This window comes from Malania oleifera, chromosome 11 (assembly GCF_029873635.1).
Source record: "Malania oleifera isolate guangnan ecotype guangnan chromosome 11, ASM2987363v1, whole genome shotgun sequence".
NCBI lineage: Eukaryota > Viridiplantae > Streptophyta > Magnoliopsida > Santalales > Ximeniaceae > Malania > Malania oleifera.
In genome coordinates, this window is record NC_080427.1 from 80043590 (window position 1) to 80069303 (window position 25714).

Consider the following 25714-nt stretch of genomic DNA (forward strand, 5'->3'; position numbering starts at 1 on the left):
ATGAACAAAGAAAACAAGAGAAACTCATAATAAAAAGAAGCCCTTCAAGCAGTACAGTCCAACCAAATAAAGCACACAACAACAATAGCTGCACACTTCCAAAAACTTTTCCCTCATAACATCACAACTCAGACACTAGGATCTGCTGCTCCAAAAAACAACAAAAAAAACAATAGTAAAAATGAAGCAAGGCCCTATCTTGCTTAATCCTTTTTTTACCTACATCAGACGGTGCAAAGAAGGCAAATACATTTCAAGAACAAGAAAGATCAACAAAGAAACTCATAAAAAGGTGATGCCTTGCAAGCAAAACACTCCAACCAACTACACTGTGCACCGACGTTAGCAGAACACAAACTTCCAGATAACCTTCCCCTCCTTACAACAATAGAAAGCCTTAAGCTTCACAAGAAAGAATATACCCTCCGAAGAAGGGGGGGCAAACCCAATTCTCACAAAAGAGTTTGAACAGATTGTTCTGAAGTGACTTGGTTTAATATTTTCAACTTTGTGATTCAGAGTTAAGTCATTGATAACAAAAACTGAGGAGCAAAACATGGTCCAATGGACAGCAATGGATGCAGAGTCACGATGAATTTATGATCATTCTTTGTAGTTGCGCAGGAACTCCTAAGTAAAAATATTATTCGACAGCAGTTCCTTAAAAGCAATGGCCAGTAATTTCATTTGCTCACAACAATATTAACCTAAAACCACATAGATAATAACTTCATTAAGATATGATTGGGCATGTGTTCGATCCAGAAGAGATTTATCATTTCCAATGGAGGCTATGTAGGGAAAAGTAGAAACTAGAAGCAGTGAAGCACCAAACGAAAAATATAGTAGTTAAAACCAATTGGATCTCAGCAAGTTAAAATTTTCAATTCCCTTTAGGAAGTTACAGATAGATAACACAGTTTCTAAGTAACATCACTGACTCAGGAAAAAAAATAAAATTGTAAGCACAAGCCATAAACAAGCTCAATTAAAAAAAGAAAAAAGAAAAGAAACTACAACAACACAGGGAGGAAGGAAAGAAGAAATACCAAGCAACACATGTAGAATACAGAAAAAATTAAATAAGATCTTAGAATAGGTGAAAATATACATTGGAACAAGAAAGAAACCACAACTTTCTATGGCCACTTGCTTGCTGAAGGAAAGACAGCAAGTAATATTACCAATATAAGAATGAATGAGAAGAAATTAAGATTATAAATAAGAGAACATTGCAAATGCTATTAAAGTAATGAAATTATTAAATAATAAAAAAGCAAAAGCACATTTATAGATGCCAAACAAGCAGTAAGATGCCATATCATGTATTGTAGCCCACATATTACTTTTGAGGAAAAATTAAATGTAATCCAATAGTCAAATTCAACAAGCATGGTTAGGATATAAATTTGCCTTTTATTAGATGTCAAAAAGGCAGTAATGCAAAATCATAATACAAGAAAATGGACTTTACTGAGTCATGATTATCTTCAATTTTTTTAAAAGATCAAGAGATCAATGAAACTCTTTTTTGGATTTTTGAGGGGGGGTAATTAAAAATGATGTGAAGGTTGACAAAAAAATATAAAAAAAAAAAAACCCATATAATACAATAAATGTATTTTCTTGATGTGGGGTGATGGTGGGGAAAGAGCATCTCAGACAATCGTGCCCATAATTTTCTTCACTAGCAATCAAAGTGCAAGGATAACAATGGAAGCAACACATCACTGATGCTCACAAAAAATACCAAAGATCTTGGCATAATATAATGAAGATGCAAGCAAACAAGAAAAAAGGTAAATAGAAAAACCATCAAGCATCCTGGTCTTACAACATCCAATGTTCATATGATCTCAAAGGAGAACTGACGAGATAGGTGAAATAACAACCACCCCCACCCCCCCCCCCCCCCCCAAACACAAAAAAAAAAAAAAAAGGAAAAAGAAGAAGAAAATGGGAGAAGAAGCAATTGCTTCTCTGCTATAATTGTTTAGAAAAAAACAATGAACGGTGTAACAATGCTAATAAGTGGGAACTAAATCCCACTACAAAATCCAAGATAGCCAGAAAGGCATAAAAATACAATTAAGTGAAACTAAACCTCAGTAGAAAATAGAAGATGGTGAGAACTACGAAATCCTTAATCTACAAATTAAGGATATCGAAATCAAAGCCACTCAGCTGCTATCTCTATAATGCCTCTAGCCGTTATAAAACTACACAAAAATCAGCATATTTACCCTTTTAGATTGAACAAGGGGGGTTAGAACATAAGTCATAAGCAACAATACCAGCTAATTTCTCTTCTAATGGAAAAGATTCTAACAGAAAAACTCAGGAAAGAATCCCAGCACCAAGGTAGACATAAGCAGGAATTAAAAGTTAAGATCAAACGCAGCTCGCGAAGCAATCTGATGAACTGGAAAACCGTAACTTTCTATAGAATGGAATTGCAGATGATTTCAAGTAAAAGTTACAGATCAAGGAAAATCTAGTTTAATAACTTTTCGCTGTAAGACTCGAATAATTGATCGAAGGAAGAACAATAAAAGAAAGAAAAGATTATTCGAATTAAATAGCAGACTTACGTTGAGACCTTAAACCCTAGATCAAAATGTTGGATGATATCGCAAACACGTTGGAAACTAGAAACAATTTAAGAATCCAAGTCCGGAAAAACAAGAGTTTGGGAATGAGGAACACAGTGAGGAGATCAATCAAGAGGAAGACTGTACGATGCTTCTAAACCCTCATAAGAGTTTAGGGCCTACTTGGTATCTGTTTTCTGTTCTTCATGAAAATAGATTATAAAACACGCTGTCAGTTTTTATTTTTAGGATCAATTTTCATTTATTTACCAAAAAATTAAAATATATATATTATAAAAAATGCAGGAAAATAAATAAAAAAATAAACAGAGACGGGATAGAAATTTCATGCGGTTCAAATATATCGTGGTTTAAATATATCTACTCCACGAGCGGCGGTCTTGTACAAGATATCTCTCTTCTCTTTATCTCTCATCTTCTTTCTATATGTCTATTTACTTCAAGCATACAAATGTGTGTGTTCCAAATGAGAAGAGGAAGGTGCCTTATATAGGGCAATAAAAATAGCTAAGCATTTATTGGGGTGAAAAATGAAAGGGTGGAAGATAGGTGACATTCATATTTTTTGTAACACTCCCCCTTTGATATTTCTCATATATTAACTCCTTTTATTAAAATCTTTAAGATGTCACATTCCGATGAGACGAACAAATTTCTTGAATGTTATAGTAGACAAAGTTTTGGTAAACAAATCTGCTAGATTATCACTTAATCGGATATGCTAAACATTTATATCACCATTCTTCTATAGTTCATGTGTATAGAAAAATTTTGGAGAGATATGATTTGTTATGTCACATTTTATGTATCTTTCTCTTAGTTGAGTTATACATGCAGTATTGTCTTTATATAAAACTGTTGAAATATTCTTGATTGATTGAAGACCATAATTTTCTTGGATATGAGAAATCATTGATCTGAACCACTTGCATTCTCTACTAACTTCATGGATAACTAATATTTCAAAATGATTAGAGGATGTTGCTTTAATCGTCTACTATACTGATTTCTAAAATATAATAGTTTTTTTGTAAAGAAATACAATCCAGTTTGAGATTTAGTATTGTGAGGATCAAATAGATATCCAACATCTACATATCTTACTAGTTGATATTTGGAATCAAATGAGTAGAATAAACTCAAATCAGATGTACCTCTCAACTAGCATTGAATGTGCTTAATTCCATTCCAATATCACCAAGTAAGAGTAGAGCTATATTTTGCTAGTAGATTTACAGCAAATGTAATGTCAGGCCTTGTACAATTGGTCATATACATTAGAAAGCCAATAACACTTAAATATGGTACTTCAGGACTAAGTAATACCCCCCTCATCATGAGTTCGAAATTGATCCTTCTTAACATCAAGTGATCGCACTATCATTGGAGATCCCAAATGATGAACTTTGTCCATATAAAATTGCTTTAATACTTTTTCGGTATATTTAAATTGATGAATAAGAATTCCATCATTTACATGTTCAATTTGTAGGCCAAAACAATATTTTGTTTTTCCTAAATATTTCATCTCAAATTTCATCATTAAATAATTAGCTGCTTTAGAGAGCTCTTCAAGAGTCCCAACTAAATTAAAATCATCAACATAAACAAAAATTATAGCAAATCTGGATTTTGATCTTTTAATAAAAACGCATGGACAAATGGATCATTTATGAATCATATTCTTTCATAAGGTATTCACTTAATCAATTGTACCATATGCGTCCACTTTGCTTTAATCCATATAAAGAATGTTGGAGTTTAATTGAATATAAATTTATGGGTTTTGCTTTAGGCAGTTTAAATCCTTAAGGGATCTTCATATAAATTTTAATATCCAATGATCCATATAGGTATGTTGTTACTACGTCCATAAGACGCATGCTCAGTCGTTCAGCGACTGCTAGCCCAATTAAGAATCAAAAAGTGATTCTATCCATTATGAGAGAATATGTCTCCTCATAATCAATTTCGAGTTTTTGCGAGAAACCTTGTGCCACAAGTCTTGTTTTATATATAGAGTAATTTCATTATTTTCATTTCGCTTGCACACAAATACCCATTTGTATCTAACGGATTGGATATCTTTCGATGTCTGGACTACAGGTCCAAAAACTTATCTTTTTTGATAGAGAGTTTAATTCTGATGTGATAGCCTATTTCCATTTTGGCCAATCATTTCTATATCGGCATTCATTAACAAATTTAAGTTCAGGATCCCATTACTTATGGTAATGTCAGTAGCTATTGTATATGCAAATGTGTTGCTGACAACAACTTTATTTCTATCACACATTTCTCCTGTGTAATGAATTGAGATCTCATTATTATTTCTAGGTATCTGTCCCTTTTCAAAGGATGTCTCTTCATGAGTTTTCTTTTCAGGAGATTCTTCTTCACAAGGTTCCTTTTCAGGAGGTTCCATAATAGGGATTTCATTTTCAAGAGAAACGAGTTTGTGAATGTCAAATGAATTGTCCACCTCTGTAACCTTTTCTGGAGTGTTTTTAGATTTCAGTTTTCACCTTCTAGGAGTTTTATCTTTTGCACTAACATGCCTTCCATGCTTAACTTGCAGTTTAGATTCATTAGCCGACTGTTATCCTTCAAGGACATCAATACGTTCTGGAATATTTGCAGCGGGTATATGAGATTTTAATATGACCTTGGTATTGCAAAAGAATCTGGTAACTGATTTGTAATCTCTTGCAAATGTATAATCTTATAAATTATAAGTTCACTTTGATTTGTGTGAGAATCTAAATGAGATAAACTCATGACATTCCATGTGATTTCATGTTGTGCTTCTGGCACTGGTTTTGCTCCCCCCAATATAGGGAATATTACTTCATCAAAATGACAATCTTGAAGTCTTGCGTTAAACAAATCACATGTTAAAGGTTCAAGATATCTAATAATAGAAGGGGAATCAAAACCAATATGGATACCAAGTGTACATTGAGAACCCATTTTAGTTCTTTGAGGAGGGGCAATAGGAACATATACTGCACAACCAAAAGTTCTTAAATAAGAAATATCAGGTTGTTGCTTAGGAACTAATTGCATGGGTGAAATATTTTTGTAAGCAGTTGGCCTTATACGAACTAAACATGCAACATGAAGAATAGCATGTCCCCAAACAGATAAAGGCAATCTGGTTCTCATAATCATAGGTCTAGCAGTGAGTTGAAGTCTCTCAATAAAAGATTCGGCTAAACCATTTTTTTGTATGGATAGAAGCAACGAGATGTTTAACATCTATTCCAACTGACATGTAATAGTTATCAAAAGTTTGGGATGTAAATTCACTAGCATTATCCAAACGAACTGATTTAATTGGATAATCGGGAAAATAAGCTCGTAATCTAATTAGTTGAGAAAAAAGTCTCGCAAATGCAATATTACGAGTAGAAAGTAAAGAAACTTGCGAGCTTCTAGTAGATGCATCAATTAAGACCATGAAATATCTAAATGATCCAGATGGTGGATGTATTGGTCCGCATATATCACCATAAATTCTCTATAAGAAATTAGGAGATTCAAGACTTACTTTTGAAACATATGGTTTGACAATTAATTTCCCTTAAGAGCAAGCAGTACACATGAAATCATTTGATAAAAAAATCTTCAGATTCTTTAGTGGACGACCATGTGAATTCTCAATAATTCTTTGCATTATTACATCTCTAGGATGTCCAAGACAATCATGCCAAAGTTGCGAAAATCTAGAAAAAAAATATTATTATTATATTAAATTAAATAAATAAATAATATTATAATACTATAAAACTTATTTATATATATATATATATATATATATATATAGATGAAAGTATATATGTAGATTGATATGTGTGGTGCTCTGACAAAGAATTGATTGTATGAGATAAGGAATTGAATTGCATGGGAGCTTCTAACAAGGAATTGAATTGCATGGGAGCTTCTAACAAGGAATTGAATTGCATGGGAGCTTCTAACAAGGAATTGAATTGCCAATTCAATTCCAATTTGCTTCATTCTCGTCTGCTACCACATGCATGCCTCCGCATGCTCCTCCTGCTCGCATTAAAGTTCTCCCACATGTATAACAAAAATACCCTCACCACAACGTAATGTTATTTTATCCTAGCCCCATTCCCCATGCATGCAACCCTCCGAACATAAATTTTTATTTAATACAAACTTATCTATCCTCGGCAAGCTGCATACATAATTACTAAAATACCTATCCCCAATTCCCTATAAATAGGATCACTTCCTAAAATAATTTGCATAAGAATTTCAAAGAGAAATTGAAGGAAAAAGCGAGGAAAAAGATTTAGTGGTGGACGGAGAATTTTTGGTACACTTAAATTATCACTCTTCCACTCTTTTCCAACTCTGTAATGCCCCCAAAAAATATTTCATAATAAACATAAAATAATATCATCATATGATACCTCTAATACCATAATGCAACATCCATGGACCCAGTGGGGTCTAGGATAATACCATCCCATAATCAATTTAAACAAACGAACAACGGATGCAAAATGCTCTTCTAATATCATACACACCAGAGTACTAGCCCTCAACCTTTGTATTAATATCTTCCAAAATATATTACAACCCAGAATGACCAAAAGCAACTAAATATAACAAAATAGGGTCCTACCAACACTCACTCTTAGCTAGCTCGTCTAGGTCCCGCCCTGGAGCTCCTAGACCCGGTTTCCTATAGGCTTTGAAAAGTTGATATGTTTATTGGGGTGAAACACTTCTCAGTAAGGTCTCACTCTAAAGCGAGAGTGGGATTTGGAAAATTTGGTAAATTGGTTATATTTTAGGGTATAATTATTTATTGGGAATTTATGACCCTAGGAAATATTAAAATAATATTTTATTTAGGGTTAATTTAATGGAATTAGGATTTTTGATTCAGGGCTCGGGTGAGCGCCGTAGGTATTTTTCGAGGTCTCTGTTAGCGTAGTTTAAGAAACCAGGTAAGGCAAAAAATATATATTAAATCAAAATTTTTATGAATTTAATGAAAAATGACTTGTGTTATATATATACGTTTATATGTTTCGGTTTGGGTTTAAAATGTCAACCCTTTAAATTGTGCTTTTTGAGCCTAGGATTGATTTATTAGATACTTATATGTAAAATTGAACTGATGAAGGTGAAATATTTTTTAGAATAATTATGCAAGAAATTAAAGGTATTTTTCTTGTATATGAATGTTAAATGTGGGTTGACTTATTTTCAGGCAATGTATGAATTTTACTATTAAATAGTGTGACATGAGTAAATAGGAATGTTGTGTGGAAATATGATATATGTATGAGATACATGATATTTAAGAAATGAACTGAATTTGAAAATGTTATATGAAATATGCTGCATGTGAGTGTTAATGCAACCATGTAAAGCAGTTGAAAAATGTTGAGTAAAACAGTTGAAAGATGTTGGATAAATGTATGACAGCTGAAAAATGTTGGATAAAACAACTGAAAGATGCTGGGTAAATATATGACAACTGAAAAATGTTTGGTAAAACAGTTGAAAGATGTTGGGTAAATGTATGACAACTGAAAAATATTGGGTAAAATAGTTGAAAGATGCTGGGTAAAACAACTGAAAGATGTTGGGTATGAAATGAAAATAGAAATGAATGAAATGGAAATAAAATGAGAAATATGAATAATGTAAAATGGGAAAGAGTCACATAAAGTAAAATGAAATGAAAAGTAAAAGATGAAAACATGAACAGTTGAGAGATGCAAAATAATGGCAAACAAAATAATGTATTATGGTATTAGCAGTATTTATGCTAATAGAACATGTTACGTTTGAGCGAGGCAAACTCTTCGCCCAAGAGCTTGCTGAGAAAGGTGAGTGCCTTGGTTGTATCAGGTGTAGCAGTATGCTGCATAACGTGCTAGGGCAGAGGGAAACTACTTGTATGGGCGGGTAAATTTCTCTATTCTTGGGAGCCTTCGCCAGTAAACTTTTGTATGAATTGTGTGAGTACGAGATCAATTTATCACTTGAGGGTTTACTGAGTAAGGTGAGTGCCCTGATATGCTTTAGTTATGACCTTTGGGTTGCCTAGGTATCAGAGCAGAGGGGTGCTACTTGTATGGACTAGGAATCATCCCTATCCTTAGATAATCTCGTGGGTAAAATGTCTTGCATGTGTTAAATTAGAATCAGAAAATGATTTCAGAGATTAAGTTAATGATTTTCAAATGATGAATGGTATGTTGTTATATAAACTCATGTTAGTCACACACTATTTTAATATATTGTTCCTTCCCTTACTGAGATGTGTCTGTCACGACCTGCTCATTTTTTCATATATATATTTTTTATAATAATATCATCATAAAATCAATACCACACATCTCACATTCCAGCTCAACAAGTCACAATCCACCTGGACCCGTGGGTACCAAGGATATATCAGAACATACAGCAGAAGCCTAAGCAGCAGAAAATGTACAATCATATACATACCATCATATCATACATCGCAATGTACCAAAGTTACTACAATCACTGTACTTCCATATATACATACCAAAAATGAATTCTAGGGATAATTCCCACAAAACCATACTATCCCTACCAAAAACTTACCCTTCGCAGAGGGTAAATAAACAACTCTAAATCAGCGGGGCTTTTCCCGCTCCTCTATCAGGGGCTCCTGAATAATTTGTAAGATTAAGGGGTGAGACACCTCTCAGTAAGGGAAATAAATTAATACCAATGTGTGGCAATATGAGTATACCGTGTTCTACATATACCATACATATCATACTCAGTTATGTTTATCAAATATGGGAAAACATATGTATATCAAAACATGGCAAAACATACTGCATTTTCATAAACATTTATCATCTCATATCATAATTATAATAACAGAAAAACAATCCCTAGTAGGTTAGCTGGCTGTTGTCATGTATTACCCTCACATGACTGGGTTGTGTGGCCCGAAGGCGGGACCTAACAATGGTTGACCGACCACTGCCAAGTCAATAGTCTAGTCTGTAGGTTCGATGGGTCTGCCAGACCTGGTCCGTACACTAGGGGAGATAACAGCACACTTCTTGAAAATAACCACATCGATCATCCAATCTCATACCACTCCGTACAGCGGCGTTAACACAAATATCATGATCACGAAGACCATGGATACATAGCAATGGTACCGTGCAAATGCTAGCCTAAACTAAGCCAACTAGGTTTTGATATCATATACATATACTAAAATCGTGATACATAGATATCTTATCATTCATTTTCACATCAATCATATCATTTGCATATATATATATATATATACGTGTATCATGAAAATCATTGGCCCATATGCCGGTATTACACATTTTATCATAGCTCGGCCTGTACGCCAGCAAATCACATAACACAGCCCGTATGCTGGCAAATCACATAGCTCAGCCCGTACGCCGGCAAATCACATAGCACAGTCCGTATGTTGGCAAATCACATAGCTCAACTCATACGCTGGCAAATCTCATCCACATAACACGGCCCGTACGCCGGCAATCATATCCACATGGCACTGCCCATATGCCGGCAAATCATATATATATATATATATATCTCGGCCCGTACGCCGGTTTTCCCATCATAAAAACCCATATCATCCACCTTCCCAGAAAACAGTATTTCACAACATTTTATACTCATGCCACACAAACGGATTTTCACATATTCAATCATATGATCATTTTCACTGTATTTTGCAAATATAAAACATATATATATATATATATAAATATATATACATTTTCCGAAAATAAGATGCTAAGTATATATACATACATTTTCTTAAAGCAAACTAGCTTAGTTTATCCCCTTACCTGCTTCCTGCAAAGCCCCTAAGAAAATCTTCCCCGCACCTGCAGGGTTCCCAACTCAACACCTTGAAAATAGAAATTTCCAATATTAAAGTTCAGTATTTCTAAGCATATAATACTTTCCCCAATTGTCAAAACCCCAAATATTGAGTAGAAAGTTTTTACCCAAAAGTATTCAAGTTTAACACCTGAGGGATTCCCTGACCAATACCCTGAAACTGAAAACTCTCAGTATTAAACTTCAGTATTTTCATGCGCACAACATTTCTTATAACTAGCGCAAGACCAAATATGGCTTAAAAAACCTACCTCAACTTTGGGATGATTTCCAACTAGCTTTCTTCCACGATCCGCTCTAACAGATTTGGAGAGAACTCCGCCAAGAGTGTCATGGTGACTTCGGATTGTCGATCCGGCGAAGATCTTGTAAGAACCCAGAAAATATAAAGGGATTTCTACAGATTTCGTCGACGAAGCCAGTTTTCGTCGACGAAGGCAGTAGACTTTTCGTCGACGAAATTCAGAGGTTCGTCGACGAAGAGAAGCCAAGAGTTCTGAAAAATTCTAAATATCAGACTTTGTCGATGAGGTTGCCAACATCCGAGACGAAATTCTTGATTTTTCGTCAACGAAGGTACTTTTTCGTTGACGAAAACAGGGTAGGTCAAAGGCTTAAAAAGGGGATCTTTGGGTTTTCTTCTTCACTAAGCTTCTCTCTCTCTCTCTCTCTCTAAACTCTCTCTACTCTCTCTCTCTAGATTTCCTCGCCGGTCGTTGATAGAATCGGAAATATGAGGGTACCACGAGGATCGTGGAGGGATTCTCTACAACTTCTATGGATCAGAATCTCGGTTCGAGCAATTTCGGGTTTCAAGCCAAAATCGAGGTAAGGCTCGGTTTTCATTTCTGATTCGGTATATGTGTAGTAGTATGGATCGTAAGCATGTTTAGTATTGTGGTTTGTAGATTTCGGAGTCTCGATTTCATAGTTTTGAGGGTCGTAGAGTTCGTGGTTTGGTTTCGGGTTGAGGTAAGGGGATTCTGTTTATATCAGTTCATTTTCGAAATCAGGATCGGTAGGCCTGTAGGCTACGATCGTATGTATGTTTTGACACTTATTTGGGGAAATCTATAGGGTGAAAATAAGGGATTTTAGGGTTATAGTTTTTGGGAAAAATTGGGGATTTCGGGTATCATCTTTTATTTGATTGGAAAACCGTTTATGTTACTTAAACTGTATTATTAAGGTGACTGTAAGCCATATTTGCATAAACTGTATACTTGAAATTGTAAACGATATGATTTGCCATAAACCAAATAAGTGTGGTATGTGTGTATGTTTGTATGTTGTTCCAAATATTTGTGAAAAACAGTTATGTGGCGGCTTATTACCGTACGCTGAAATGTATAGGGACGTGAGTTCCAAAGTGATTCCAGGTTTTGTGAAAAACGGCTAGGGGCTGCTAACTATCGTACGCCGTAACGGCTAGGGGTGGCTAACTACCGTACGCCATAACAGCTAGGGGCGGCTAACTACCGTACGCTGTAACAGCTAGGGGCGGCTAACTACCGTACGCTGTGCCCTATAACGGCTAACTACCGTGGGCAAGAGTGGTCAGCTCTATATTTGGGGTGCAAAATATCACCAGTATGATTCGGTTGGTCACCGAATGTAACAACGGACCACAGTAGGCCTAGGTTGACGCAACGTAGTTTGCACATGGTAAAGTAATTGGGGTTAGACCAGATGACCTTGTGTAGTTGCATGTGTAGCAATGGATTCACTGTTGGGCCTGAGTCGGAAACCTTCGTAGTTTAATGTGTTGGAACGTAACGGCTGTGAGACTAGGTGACTTGTGCAGTTGTGAGTAGTGTGACGACACTGACTATATGTATGTATATATGTATTTGAGTATCGTATGAACTAGAATGGTTTTGTGGAAATACTGGAATTGTATGGAATTGTATGGGAATGTATGGAACTTGTTTTGAAACTATACGTATGTGTTTCAAACTGTATCGTATGTATGTGTTATAAAGTATAAAAATGACACTGGTATGCCACACACTGATATAGCCTGTTTTCTCCCTTACTGAGAGGTGTCTCACCTCGAATATATACAAATATTTTTCAGGTCCTTCGGGTAGCCGAAACTAGCATCCTAGCATCCGGAAGTGGGGGGTGTGTTTAGCTATCGTTAGTACTTGATAGGTACGAATTTATAACCGGGTTGTCCTGATGGATTTTTGTAGACACCCGTGGTATGTATAGTATTTGTAGGTATGTTTAACCCTGTATGGTATAGATTCTGGTATGGTACAGTTTGATGTAAAGAAAGACCGTATTCCGCTGCGTATTTTGATGAGTATGGACATGTGTATGTATGTATATAGGGCATCCATTCACCCCACGGGGTCGGACCCTCTTTGTATGTGTTATCATTTAATGTTTTAATTGATACAGAGATAGGTTAGGTTACTTAAATTCACTCCTGGGTCCCATTTCAGGGTTCGGGGAATGACAGCTTGGTATTAGAGCTAACCAGGTTATTAGGTCTTGTGGACTTGGTTAGGAGAATTGATGTGTACATACCAGAGTATAGGAAGTGGATACGACAGACTTGGACCTGACAGGAAGTAGTTAACATGATTAGTGTAGATCATTGTGTTAACTGTATGTGTTGTAGGGATTCTAACCGAATCCTATTCTATTTTCCGCATGGAGCCCAAGGATAATAACTTGGAAAGTGGCTCCGAGGAGACGGCAAGTGATGAGTCTCCTTCTATGTCTCGTAGTATGGCGAGACAGGTGATCCGGGAAATTGGACGGAGTGTCAGGAGATGCGAGAGCTCTCCTACTGATGCGGGGTGTACCATCGAGAGGTTCATACGTATGCACCCTCCGACATTTACAGGAGGATCAGATCCGATTGTGGCGGAAGATTGGATTGAGAAGACCGAGAGGATTTTGGGAGTCCTCCACTGCACTGAGAAGTAGAAGGCCTTGTACGCTACCTTCCAGCTGGCTGGGGAGGCAGGGCAATGGTGGACAGCGGTGAGTCTGCTTGAGAGGCAGAGAGCTAGTTCATCTAATATGCGTGGGGCCGCTTCAAGGAGGTATTCTTCGAGAGATACTTTTCGATCTCCACTCGGGATGCGAAGGCTGATGAGTTTTCAGGCCTAACGTAGGGGACTTTGTCGGTGCAGAGATATGCTTCCAGATACATTGAGTTATCTCAATTTGCACCATACTTAGTTCCGAATGAGCACGAGAAGGCTCGGAGGTTCGAGAAAGGTCTGAGGAAAGACATCCGCCGTCTTGTGGGGATGCTGCAGATCCATGATTTTTCTATTCTGGTGGATAAAGCCACCATAGTTGAGACCGACCTTCAAGGAGATGAGGTTGTATAGGTATAGGGGAAGAGGCCAGTATCTTCTGGTCCTCAGAGTGGTCCTCGGTAAGGACCGTGGAAGAAAAAGAAGAGCTGCAGTTTTAGGTGTCGGCAGAACACCAAGCGGCAGAGTTCTCAGGGGGATCCATCCTCCGCACCGTGTGAGAAGTACCATAAATGGCACGAAGGCGAGTGTCAACCATTCAGTGGTGTTTGCTTCAACTGTGGCCAGTTGGGCCACATGGCGAATTATTGTCTGGAACAGAGAAAAATTATGCCTGCACCGAGTCAAAACCGTGGGAGTAATTAGGTGTCTCGGGGAAATTTTCAGGCAACCATAGCTCCGACAACGGCTCCGGCGAGAGTATATTCGCTTACCCCAGCAGATGCAGAACACGCTGGGAACGTGGTGACAGGTACCATGTTATTGCTTTTGAATAAAGCTGTTGTTTTATTTGATTCAGGGGCAACCCATTCGTTCATATCTGCTAGTTTTGTGAAATTGTGCGAGGCAGAAACTTGTGTGATGAATGAGATGATGTCTGTAATTACACCAACTGGGAGTGTATCGGTTTGTAGAAAGATGTTAGAAAACTGCCCAGTTGTGATTCAGGAGAGACTGTTACCAGCAAACCTTGTGGTATACGACATGTCAGGTTTTGACGTCATACTGGGAATGGATTGGTTGTTCTCCAGCTATGCAGTAATTGACTATTGAAAGAGGGTAGTAGTGTTCAAACCTCCTAGGAAGCAGGAATTTGAGTTCGCTGGATCGTGTGTGTGTTCTACGCCACAGATTCTATCAGCTTTACAGGTGAGGAGGTTACTCTTGGATGGTTGTCAGGGGTACCTAGCTTGTGTGAAGGAACCGCTGCGGGATGAGTTAAGACTCGAGGACATTCGGGTGGTCAACGAGTTTCTGGATGTTTTTCCAGAAAACTTAACCAGTTTACCTCTGGATCGTGAGGTGGAGTTTGCGATTGAGTTGCTGCCTCGCAATGCACCAATCTCTAAAGTACCGTACCGGATGGCTCCAACAGAACTTTGGGAGTTAAAGGAGCAGTTGCAGGAATTATTGGACAGGGGATTCATTCGACCTAGTGTTTCTCCCTGGGGAGCTCCAGTATTATTTGTGAAGAAGAAGGACGGGTCGATGCGTATGTGCATTAATTACCGTGAGATCAACAAAGTGACGGTGAAGAACCGCTACCCTTTGCCTCGTAGATGATTTATTTGATCAGCTATAGGGAACACAGGTCTTTTCAAAGATCAACTTGCGGTTAGGATATCATCAGGTGAGGGTTAGAGTGGGGGATGTAGCGAAGACTGCTTTTCGAACCAGATACGGCCACGATGAATTCTTGGTTATGCCATTCGGGTTGACCAATGCGCCGGCAGTGTTCATGGATCTAATGAATAGGATTTTCCATGAGTACCTAGATCGATTCGTAGTGGTATTCATTGATGACATTCTGGTATATTCGAAGAGTTCGGAAGAGCATGAGTACCATTTGAGGTTAGTGTTACAGAGGTTGCGAGAGAAGAAGCTATACGCTAAGCTGAAGAAGTGTGAGTTTTGGCTAAATCAGGTCGCGTTCTTAGGCCATGTGTTGTCTGAGGGCGGTATCTTTGTTGATCCTAGCAAGATTGAACCTGTGGTCGACTGGGCTAGACCAAAGAGTGTGTAGGAGGTTCGGAGTTTTCTCGGACTAGCGGGTTACTATCGTCGGTTTGTGGAGGGATTTTCTAAATTGTCTGGACCTTTGACACGGTTGACTGAGAAGGGGGTGAGGTATGACTGGACTAGTGATTGCGAGTAGTGTTTTCTCGAGTTGAAGCACCGGTTGGTTACTGCTCCAGTCTTGACCATTCCTTCGGGGGATGGGGCCTTTGTGATTTATAGTGATGCATCTCTGAAAGGTTTGAGATGTGTGCTTATGCAACAGGGTAAAGTGGTAACTTATGCTTCTCGGCAACTTAAGGAGTATGAGAAGAATTACCCTATGCATGACTTAGAGTTAGCTGATGTTGCCTTAAAGATCTAGTGACACTACCTGTATGGTGTATAGTGTGAGATCTTCACTGATCATAAGAGCCTCAGGTATTTCTTCACGCAGAAAGAGCTGAATATGAGGCAGAGGCGGTGGCTAGAATTGATTAAGGACTACGATTGTACGATCAGCTATCACCCAGGAAAAGCTCATGTGGTAGCAGATGCGTTGAGTCGGAAGTCAGAATATGCAGCAGTATCTACAGTTGTAGCTCAGCATCATATCAGACGAGATTTGGAAAGCCTTAGCGTAGAGTTGATGTCTGGTGATCATTAGGCTTTTATTGCCAGCTTGGTAATCTAACCGACTTTGTTTGAGCGTATTAAAGCTGCACAGGCTAGTGATGCAGAGTTAGCAGAGATTGAGGGGAAAGTACGGCAGGGTTTGGCTACGAATTTTAACATCTCTGACAGAGGTGTGTTGAATTTTGGGACCAGGTTGTGTGTTCCAAATGATGAGGAGATCAGAAGGACGATTTTGGAGGAAGCGTATCGTTCTCTGTATATGGTACATCCGGGTAGTACGAAGATGTATCGGGATTTGCGCAAGTCCTTCTAGTGGAGTGGTATGAAGAGGGATATTGCCTAGTTTGTGGAGTAGTGTCTGACGTGTCAGCAGGTGAAAGCTAAACATCAGAGGCCAGCAGGGCCGTTGCAGCCTTTGCCTATTCCGGTATGGAAATGGGAACATATTTCCATGGACTTTGTTACCGGATTACCGACAGCGCTTCACTGGCAGAATGCTATTTGGGTAGTTGTGGACAAGTTGACAAAATCTGCTCACTTCATACCGATGAAGGTTAACAACTCTTTGAGTAGGCTAGCAGAGTTGTATGTGCATAATATTGTGAGAATGCACGGAGTTCCGGTGTCCATTGTTTCAGATCAGGATGCGAGGTTTACTTCTCGATTTTAGAAGAGCTTGCACGAGGCATTAGGGACGAAACTTACTTTCAGTACAGCATTCCACCCCCAGACTAATGGACAGTCGAAGAGGATGATACAGATCTTGGAGGATATGTTACGGGTTTGTGTATTCGACTTCGGTGGTAGTTGGATTCAGTTTCTGCCACTAGTGGAGTTTGCCTATACAGCTTCTAGGCTAGTATAGGAATGACACCGTTTGAGGCTTTGTATGGTCGAAGGTGTCGGTCTCCTTTGTATTGGGATGAGGTAGGTGAACGTCAGGTTTTAGGACCTGAACTTGTGCAACAGGCGTCTGAGAAGGTGGGTTTGATCCGGGAGAGGATTAGATCAGCTCAAAGTCGGCAGAAGAGTTACATGGATGTTCGTTGCCGTGAGTTAGAGTTTGAAGTGGGAGGTAAGGTATTTCTTCGAATCGCTCCTATAAAGAGAGTGATGAGATTCGACAGGAAGGGCAAGTTGAGCCCGAGGTATATCAGACCATTCGAGGTACTTGAGCGAGTGGGTCTGGTAGCCTATAGAGTAGCATTACCTCCAGCACTTTCGAGGGGACACGATGTGTTTCACGTATCTATGCTGAGAAGGTACGTGTTGGATCCGTATCATGTTATCAGTTACGATGAGTTGGAAATTGGGGATACTTTAGCGTATAAGGAGATACCTATTCAGGTTCTGGACCGTAAAGTTCAGAAGCTCCGTACCAAAGAGATACCATTAGTGAAGGTATTGTGGCGAAACCACGAGGTAGAGGAGGCTTCTTGGGAACTAGAAACGGAGATAAGTCGGAAGTATCCACAGCTGTTTGAGTAGTATTTTGATAGCAGGGTAGTATGAGTATGTATGTATGTAATCCTCTGTTATCGTATTGTATTTAGTGGTTAGTCTCAGGGAGAGTCCTGTAGTATTGTGAGCTCCTGAGACCGTGTATGTATGTGAACATGGTATTTTCCTCCTCCATAAGTGAGGGAATGTATGTATGTATCGTAACGGGGTTGCGTATAAATGGCTGCCGTATTCGTAGAGTATGTATGTATCATAACAGCTAGGTATCATGGCCGTCGTATTCTCTAGAGTGTGTATGTACGTATTGTAACGGGGCTGCGTATAAATGGCCGCCGTGTCCTGTAGAGAATGTATGTATGGATGGTGACTGCTTGGTATCAGTATGTATGTGGAGTAGTGTCAGCTTGGTACGTATGTGTTTGTCATGACAGTTTGGTTTCGCTTTAGAGTGAGTATGTATGTAGTAGTATGAATGTGTTGTAATGAGAGATTTCAAATTTCGAGGACGAAATTTTTGTAAGGAGGGGAGATTGTAAGAACCTGAAAAATATAAAGGGATTTCTGCAGATTTCGTCGATGAAGCCAGACTTCGTCGACGAAGGCAGTAGACTTTTCATCGACGAAATTCAGAGGTTCATCGACGAAGAGAAGCCGAGAGGTCTGGAAAATTCTAAATATCAGACTTCGTCGACGAGGCTGCCGACATCCGCGATGAAATTCTTGATTTTTTGTCGACGAGGGTACTTTTTATCGACGAAAACTGGGTGGGTTAAAGGCTTAAAAAGGGGATGGTTTTCTTCTTCACTAAGCTTCTCTCTCTCTCTCTCTCTCTCTCTCTCTCTCTCTCTCTCTCTCTAAACTCTCTCTACTCTCTCTCTCTAGATTTCCTCGCCAGTCGTTGATAGAATCGAAAATTTGAGGGTACCACGAGGATCGTGGAGGGATTCTCTACAACTTCTGTGGATCAGAATCTCGGTTCGAGCAATTTCGGATTTCAGACCAAAATCGAGGTAAGGCTCGGTTTTCATTTCTGATTCGGTATATGTGTAGTAATATGGATCGTAAGCATGTTTAGTATTGTGGTTTGTAGATTTCGGAGTCTCGATTTGTAGTTTTGAGGGTCGTAGAGTTCGTGGTTTGGTTTCGGGTTGAGGTAAGGGGATTCTGTTTATATAAGTTCATTTTCGAAATCAGGATCAGTAGGCCTGTAGGCTACGATCGTATGTATGTTTTGACTACTTATTTGGGGAAATCTATAGGGTGAAAATACGGGATTTTTGGGTTATAGTTTTTGGAAAAAATTGGGGATTTCGGGTATCATCTTTTATTTGATTGGAAAATCGTTTATGTTACTTAAACTGTATTATTGAGGTGACCGTAATCCATATTTGCATAAACTGTATACTTGAAATTGTAAATGATATGATTTGCCATAAACCAAATAAGTGTGGTACGTGTGTATGTTTATATGTTGTTCTAGATATTTGTGAAAAATAGTTATGTGGCGGCTTATTACCGTATGCTGAAATGTATAGGGACGTGAGTTCCAAAGTAATTCCAAGTTTTGGGAAAAACGGCTAGGGACGGCTAACTACCGTACGCCGTAACGGCTAACTACCGTACACCGTAACGGCTAACTACCGTACACCGTAATGGCTAGGGGCGTCTAACTACCGTACACCGTAACAGTTAGGGGCGGCTAACTACCGTACGTTGTAACAGCCAGGGGCAGCTAACTACCGTACACTGTACCCTATAACGGCTAACTACCGTGGGCAAGAGTGGCCGGCTCTATATCCGGGGTGCGAAATATCACCAATATGATTCGGTTGGTCACCGAATGTAGCAACGGACCACAGTGGGCCTAGGTTGATGCAACGTAGTTTGCACATGGTAAAGTAATCGGGGTTAGACTAGGTGACCTTGTGTAGTTGCATGTGTAGCAATGGATTCACTATTGGGCCTGAGTCGGAAACCTTCGTAGTTTAATGTGTTGGAACGTAACCGCTGTGAGACTAGGTGACTTGTGCAGTTGTGAGTAGTGTGACGACACTGACCATATGTATGTATGTATGTATTTGAGTATTGTATGAACTGGAATGGTTTTGTGGAAATACTGGAACAGTATGGAATTGTATGGGAATGTATGGAACTTGTTTTGAAACTGTACGTATGTGTTTCAAACTGTATCGTATGTATGCGTTATGAAGTATAAAAATGACACTGGTATGCCACACGTTGATATAACCTTTTTCTCCCTTATTGAGAGGTGTCTCACCCCGAATATATACAAATGTTTTTTAGGTCTTCCGGGTAGCTGAAACTAACATCCTAGCATCCGAAAGCGGGGGGTGTGTTTAGCTACTGTTATTACCTGATAGGTACGAATTTTGTAACTGGGTTGTCTTGATGGATTTTGTAGACACCCGTGGTATGTATAGTATTTGTAGGTATGTTTAACCTTGTATGGTATAGATTCTGGTATGGTACAGTTTGATGTAAAGAAAGACCGTATTCCGCTGCGTATTTTGATGAGTATGGACATGTGTATGTATGTATATAGGGCATCTGTTCACCCCACGGGGTCGGACCCTCTTTGTATGTGGTATCATTTAATGTTTTAATTGATACAGAGACAGGTTAGGTTACTTAAATTCACCTCTGGGTCCTATTTTAGGGTTCGGGGCGTGACAGATCTTGCCCAAAATCGATGAAAGAAAAAGGGAAAATCGAAGGGGAGAGAGAAAGAAAAGAGATGGCTTCCTTAATAAGATAAAAATTCGGATTTTCATATTTATAAGCAGGGGATTTCGTCGACGAGCCCGTCCTTCGTCGATGAGTCCTTCACACATTAAGTCGACGAAATTCAGTCGGCTCCAAAAACCCCTCTTGGTATTTTCTCGTTAATGAAGCCCTGTGTTCGTCAACGAAATCTTTAAAACCTTCGTCGACGAATCCCCTATATTCGTCGATGAAGCCCTACTGACCCCCTTTCCTTTAGTCCTTCCAAAGTTCAATGTCGACGGCCTACTTCTATTTCCGGTTTCCATATCCCTTTTCTTTTATTAATTAACTACCATTTTATTCGGGTCGTTACAGTGTCTCACTCGAATATAAATGTATTTTTTTTCAGGACCTCCTTGAGATCGAGCTTAGAGAGCTCGAAGTTTTATAGCATTTTTGGAAGATATAAGAAAAAAAAGGGTATAAACATTTTAATGATGTTTTTGGGAATGCAAATATTTTATGTTTTATGTTTTAAATCTTCTAGATATTATGAATGGTTGTGAAACATACTGGTATTGTGAATACTAAATATTTTTGGGAGATATGTGTATATATGAGAATACAGGTGGATGCATGGTTTATTATGGTGTGTAGATAGATTTAGAAAACTCTGGTATTATATTTGTTGGAAGATTATAATTATGTTTTCCGCTGCATACATGATATTAGAATGTAGATTATCAGGTAAATGAATGGATTAGTAGCACTCCGGGCCCACGTAGAGGGTCGGGGCGTTACAAATGGTATTAGAGCAATGTCCAGTTGGAAGTGTGATTAATTTCACATTGCCTGGATATGGAAATGTTAGAGTATTAGGTTAGGAATGATTTATACTAGAGTATAGGATTGAGTTTCGATAAGTGTAGGAATGGGTATATTAAGATATCGTTAGGAATTCTGAGTTGTGTTTCGTAAGTTTGGGGGGCAGAAATCCATTGATAGTCTTCTGTGCTTTTCTAAAGAAGTATCTAGCTTTAGAAAATTATGGTAAATCCATCAATGATGATGTTTCCGAATAGAGAAATAAGAACTTGGAATTTGAACTCAAAGGTTAGGTTGATTGATTTGTAAAGGAAAATCTTTGAAAGAGATAATTTAAGTGATGTGATTTAATGGTTTATGATCAAGTTGGGTGTTTGATATTTAAATTGGAGTATATGGAAATGTGTCGTATGAGGTTGACTGGTTGATTTCAGAGGTTATGGTATAGGAGGAAACTAGCAAGTAACTCTAGGTGGAGGTGGATCAGCACGAGTGTACTCGTTGATCCCGACTGAGGTAGATATTGCCAAGAGGGCAGCTATAGGTTTATGATTAAGATAATAATGATTTAATTTGACTATGGATGATTGATTAGTAAAGAAATTTCGAGGACGAAATTTTTTAAAATGAGGGAAGAATGTAATAACCTAAAAAAAAAAATTTAAATTAATTAATTAAAAAAATTAAAAATAAGAGTAATTATTGATTAGTTAATTAATTAAACATTATTAAATCAATTAATTAAATAAAAAAATAAAAGGAATAAAAAAAATTAATTAAATTAAAATTGTTTATCATAAATCAATTAAATAATTAAGTATTGTTAAATTTGATTAATTGAATAAATAATATGATATATATATATATATATAATATTATATTTATCATATGATAAGTAAGTAAGTAAAAAAAAAAAAAGAAAAAAAAGGAGAAAAGAAGGAAGCTTGTCTTCCTGCAATGAATCACAGAGAGAGAGAGTCTCTCAGACCGTCTCGCTCACTCCTCTGTCTCCTCTCTCTCTCACCTCATTTCTCGACGGATATTCGACCAATTGGGAAACGGAAGGTATCGTTCGGTTCCTAATTCTGCCACCGACATTTCTACTAGAGCGGATTTGTCGTGAGAGCGGGGTAAGCATCATTCCTAAAGTAAGACAATTTTTTTCCTAATTTCTTAATTTCTTGTTAAATCTGCTGTTAAATCGATGATCAGGCACCATCACGGGGTCCTAGTCGTGATCGTCGTCATTTTGACATAAGTAAAGTTTCAATTGGGATTTTCTAGGCCCCACTCCAAAGCGAGAGTGGGATTTAGAAAATTTGGTAAATTAGTTATATTTGAGGGTATAATTATTTATTAGGAATTTATGGTCTTAGGAAATATTAAAATAATATTTTATTTAGTGTGAATTTAATGAAATTATGATCTTTTATTTAGGGCTCGGGTGAGCGCCGCAGGTATTTTTCAAGGTCCCTGTTGGCGTAGTTTGAGAAACCAGGCAAGGGGAAAAATATATCTTAAATTAGAATTTTTATGAATTTAATGAAAAATGAATTGTGTTATATATATGTTTATATATTTCAGTTTGGGTTTAAAATGTCAACTCTTTAAATTGTGCTTTCTGAGCCTAGAATTAGATACTTATATGTGAAATTGAACTGATGAAAGTGAAATATTTTTCAGAATAATTATGCAAGAAATTAAAAGTATTTTTCTAGTATATGAATGTTAAATGTGGGTTGACTTATTTTCAGGCAATGTATGAATTTTCCTATTAAATAGTGTGGCATGAGTAAATAGGAATGCTGTGTGGAAATATGATATATGTATGAGATACATGATATTTAGGAAATGAACTGAGTATGAAAATGTTATATGAAATATGCTGCATGTGAGTGTTAATGCAATAATATAAAGCAGCTGAAAAATGCTGGGTAAAACAGCTGAAAGATGTTGGGTAAATGTATGATAGCTAAAAAATGTTGGGTAAAACAGTTGAAAGATGCTGGGTAAAACAACTGAAAGATGCTGGGTATGAAATGAAATGAAAAGAAAATGGAAATGAATGAAATGAGAAATGTGAACAATGTAAAATGGGAAAGAGCCACGTAAAGTGAAATGAAATGAAAAGTAAAAGATGAAAACATGAACAGTTGAGAGATGCAGAATAAAGACAAACAAAATAATGTATTATGGTATTAGCAGTATTTATGCTAATAGAACATGTTACGTTTGAGTTAGGCAAACTCTTCACCTGAGGGCTTGCTGAGAAAGACGAGTGTCCTGGTTGTATCAGGTGTAGCAGTAGGCTGCATAATGTGTTAGGGCAGAAGAAAACTACTTGTATGAGCGGGTAGATTTCCCTATTCTTGGGAGCTTTCGCCGATAAACTTTTGTATGAACTGTGTGAGTACGAGATCAATTTATCACTTGAGGACTTACTGAGTAAGGTGAATGCCCTGGTATGCTTTAACTGTGACATTTGGGTTGTCAAGGTATCAGAGCAAAGGGGTGCTACTTGTATGGGCGGGTAATCACCCTTATCCTTAGGGAATCTCGTGGGTAAAATGTCTTGCATGTGTTTGATTAGGATCAAAAAATGATTTCAGAGATTAAGTTAATGATTTTCAAATGATGAATAGTATGTTGTTATATAAACTCATGTTAGTCACACACTGTTTTAATATATTGTGTCTTCCCTTACTGATATGTGTCTCACTCAAATATAAATGTATTTTTTTTTAGGACCTCCTTGAGATCGAGCTTAGAGAGCTCGAGGTTTTATAGCATTTTTGGGAGATATAAGAAAAAAAAAAAAAGGTATAAACATTTTAATAATGTTTTTGGGAATGCAAATATTTTATGTTTTATGTTTTAAGTCTTCTAAATATTATGAATGGTTGTGAAATATACTGGTATTATGAATACTGAATATTTTTGGGAGATATATGTATATATAGGAATATAGGTGGATGCATGATTTATTATGGTGTGTAGATAGATTTAGAAAATTATTGTATTATATTTGTTGGAAGATTATAATTATGTTTTCCACTGCATACATGATATTAGAATGTAGATTATCAGGTAAATGAATAGATTAGTAGCACTCTGGGCCCACGTAGAGGGTCGGGGTGTTACACTGACCGTTAACGGTTTTTACCTGCCACACTAAACCGTCGACGATTTGGCCCAAAATCCCTCTCCTATCCTTTTCTTATATATATATACTTAACCATTTCAAGGGCCAAACCTCTAACCCACAAAATTCTGACCTATCCAACCAACCTACGTCTCAAATTCCGGTCTCTATGCACAGAAACAAAAATTGTCAATGGTTTGTCGAAATTTTCCTGAAACCGTCATCGCAGGAAAATCACAGAAGACCGTCAATGGATTCTTGCTTCTAGGCTTCGAAACCAAAACCCAAGATTCTATCTTAACTTCCAATAATGACTTGCTAAACTCCAAATCTACTCATTTTCACCCTCCTCAAGATCCATTCTAGAACTCTAGTATTGCAATCCGCTGAAGTCTGCAGAACCTAGCAACCTAGGCTCTGATAACACATTGTAACAACCCGAGAATTCTACTATATATAATTTTTTTCCAACATATAAAATTCTGATACCAATTGTAATATCCCAGACCTGAAGTGGTACTAGGCTGATCTGTTCATCACATATATCTAACCATGCAACGGAATCATATACATAATATTCCAGATACAATACTAGAGTTCTAAGATCACCATAATTACACACATGTCTCCTCAAAATGTTATACAACCCATAATAAGTCAAAACATAACTATATACATGAATCTCACTAGTACTTACTTCAAAACTAAACACTATTTAGACTCGCCCCGAAACCTTCTAAGCTTGATTTCTGGTATTCCCTGAAATGTTAAAATATCATTGGGGTAAGACACCTCTCATTAAGTGGGAATAAATTATTATCAGTGTGTGGCAAATGAGTTCTTAGTATGAGTAATATATATATATATATATATATATATATATATATATAACTATTAATTTAGTTGTAAAGAAATCACATTTAAACTGTAACTCCCACCTATAATTGAAAATATATTTATCTTCTACTCAAACATACTTTAACTTAATAAATAAACTTGTTTTCATAAATCTGCATAAATATATTCTTAGTATAATTTCTTTTCTTTCTTTCCCTAATGGTACTGACATACTATCATGAATTAACCCTGCATGGCCAGGTTGTGCGGCTTGAGGGTTGGATTTAACCATGACAGGCCTACCAAGTTAAGTCAAACATAACATAACTACGCACGATTGCCCACCCAACCTGGTCCACCCGTCCTACTCACGGCAACACTTCTGGGGTCCGTACATAGTGGGTTTCCTACTTGCCACAACACTTCGGGGCTAATCGGCCTCAACCGTAACATGACCACGCACGATTGCCCACCCCAATTGGTCTGCCCATCCTACTCGCCACAACACTTCTTGGGTCGGTACACAGTGAGTTTCCTACTCACTACAACACTTCAGG

The 25714-nt window shown here is 37.6% G+C and overlaps 2 non-coding genes across 2 annotated transcripts; both read right to left on the minus strand.

Moving 5' to 3' along the window:
• Positions 1-858: 858 nt before the first annotated feature.
• LOC131143622 (small nucleolar RNA snoR27) lies at positions 859-946 on the minus strand. Its single transcript, XR_009133607.1, has one exon. It is a non-coding gene; the product is annotated as a small nucleolar RNA snoR27 (small nucleolar RNA).
• A 705-nt stretch (positions 947-1651) lies between these two features.
• Positions 1652-1740, minus strand: LOC131143618 (small nucleolar RNA snoR26). Its single transcript, XR_009133603.1, has one exon. It is a non-coding gene; the product is annotated as a small nucleolar RNA snoR26 (small nucleolar RNA).
• Positions 1741-25714: the final 23974 nt, after the last annotated feature.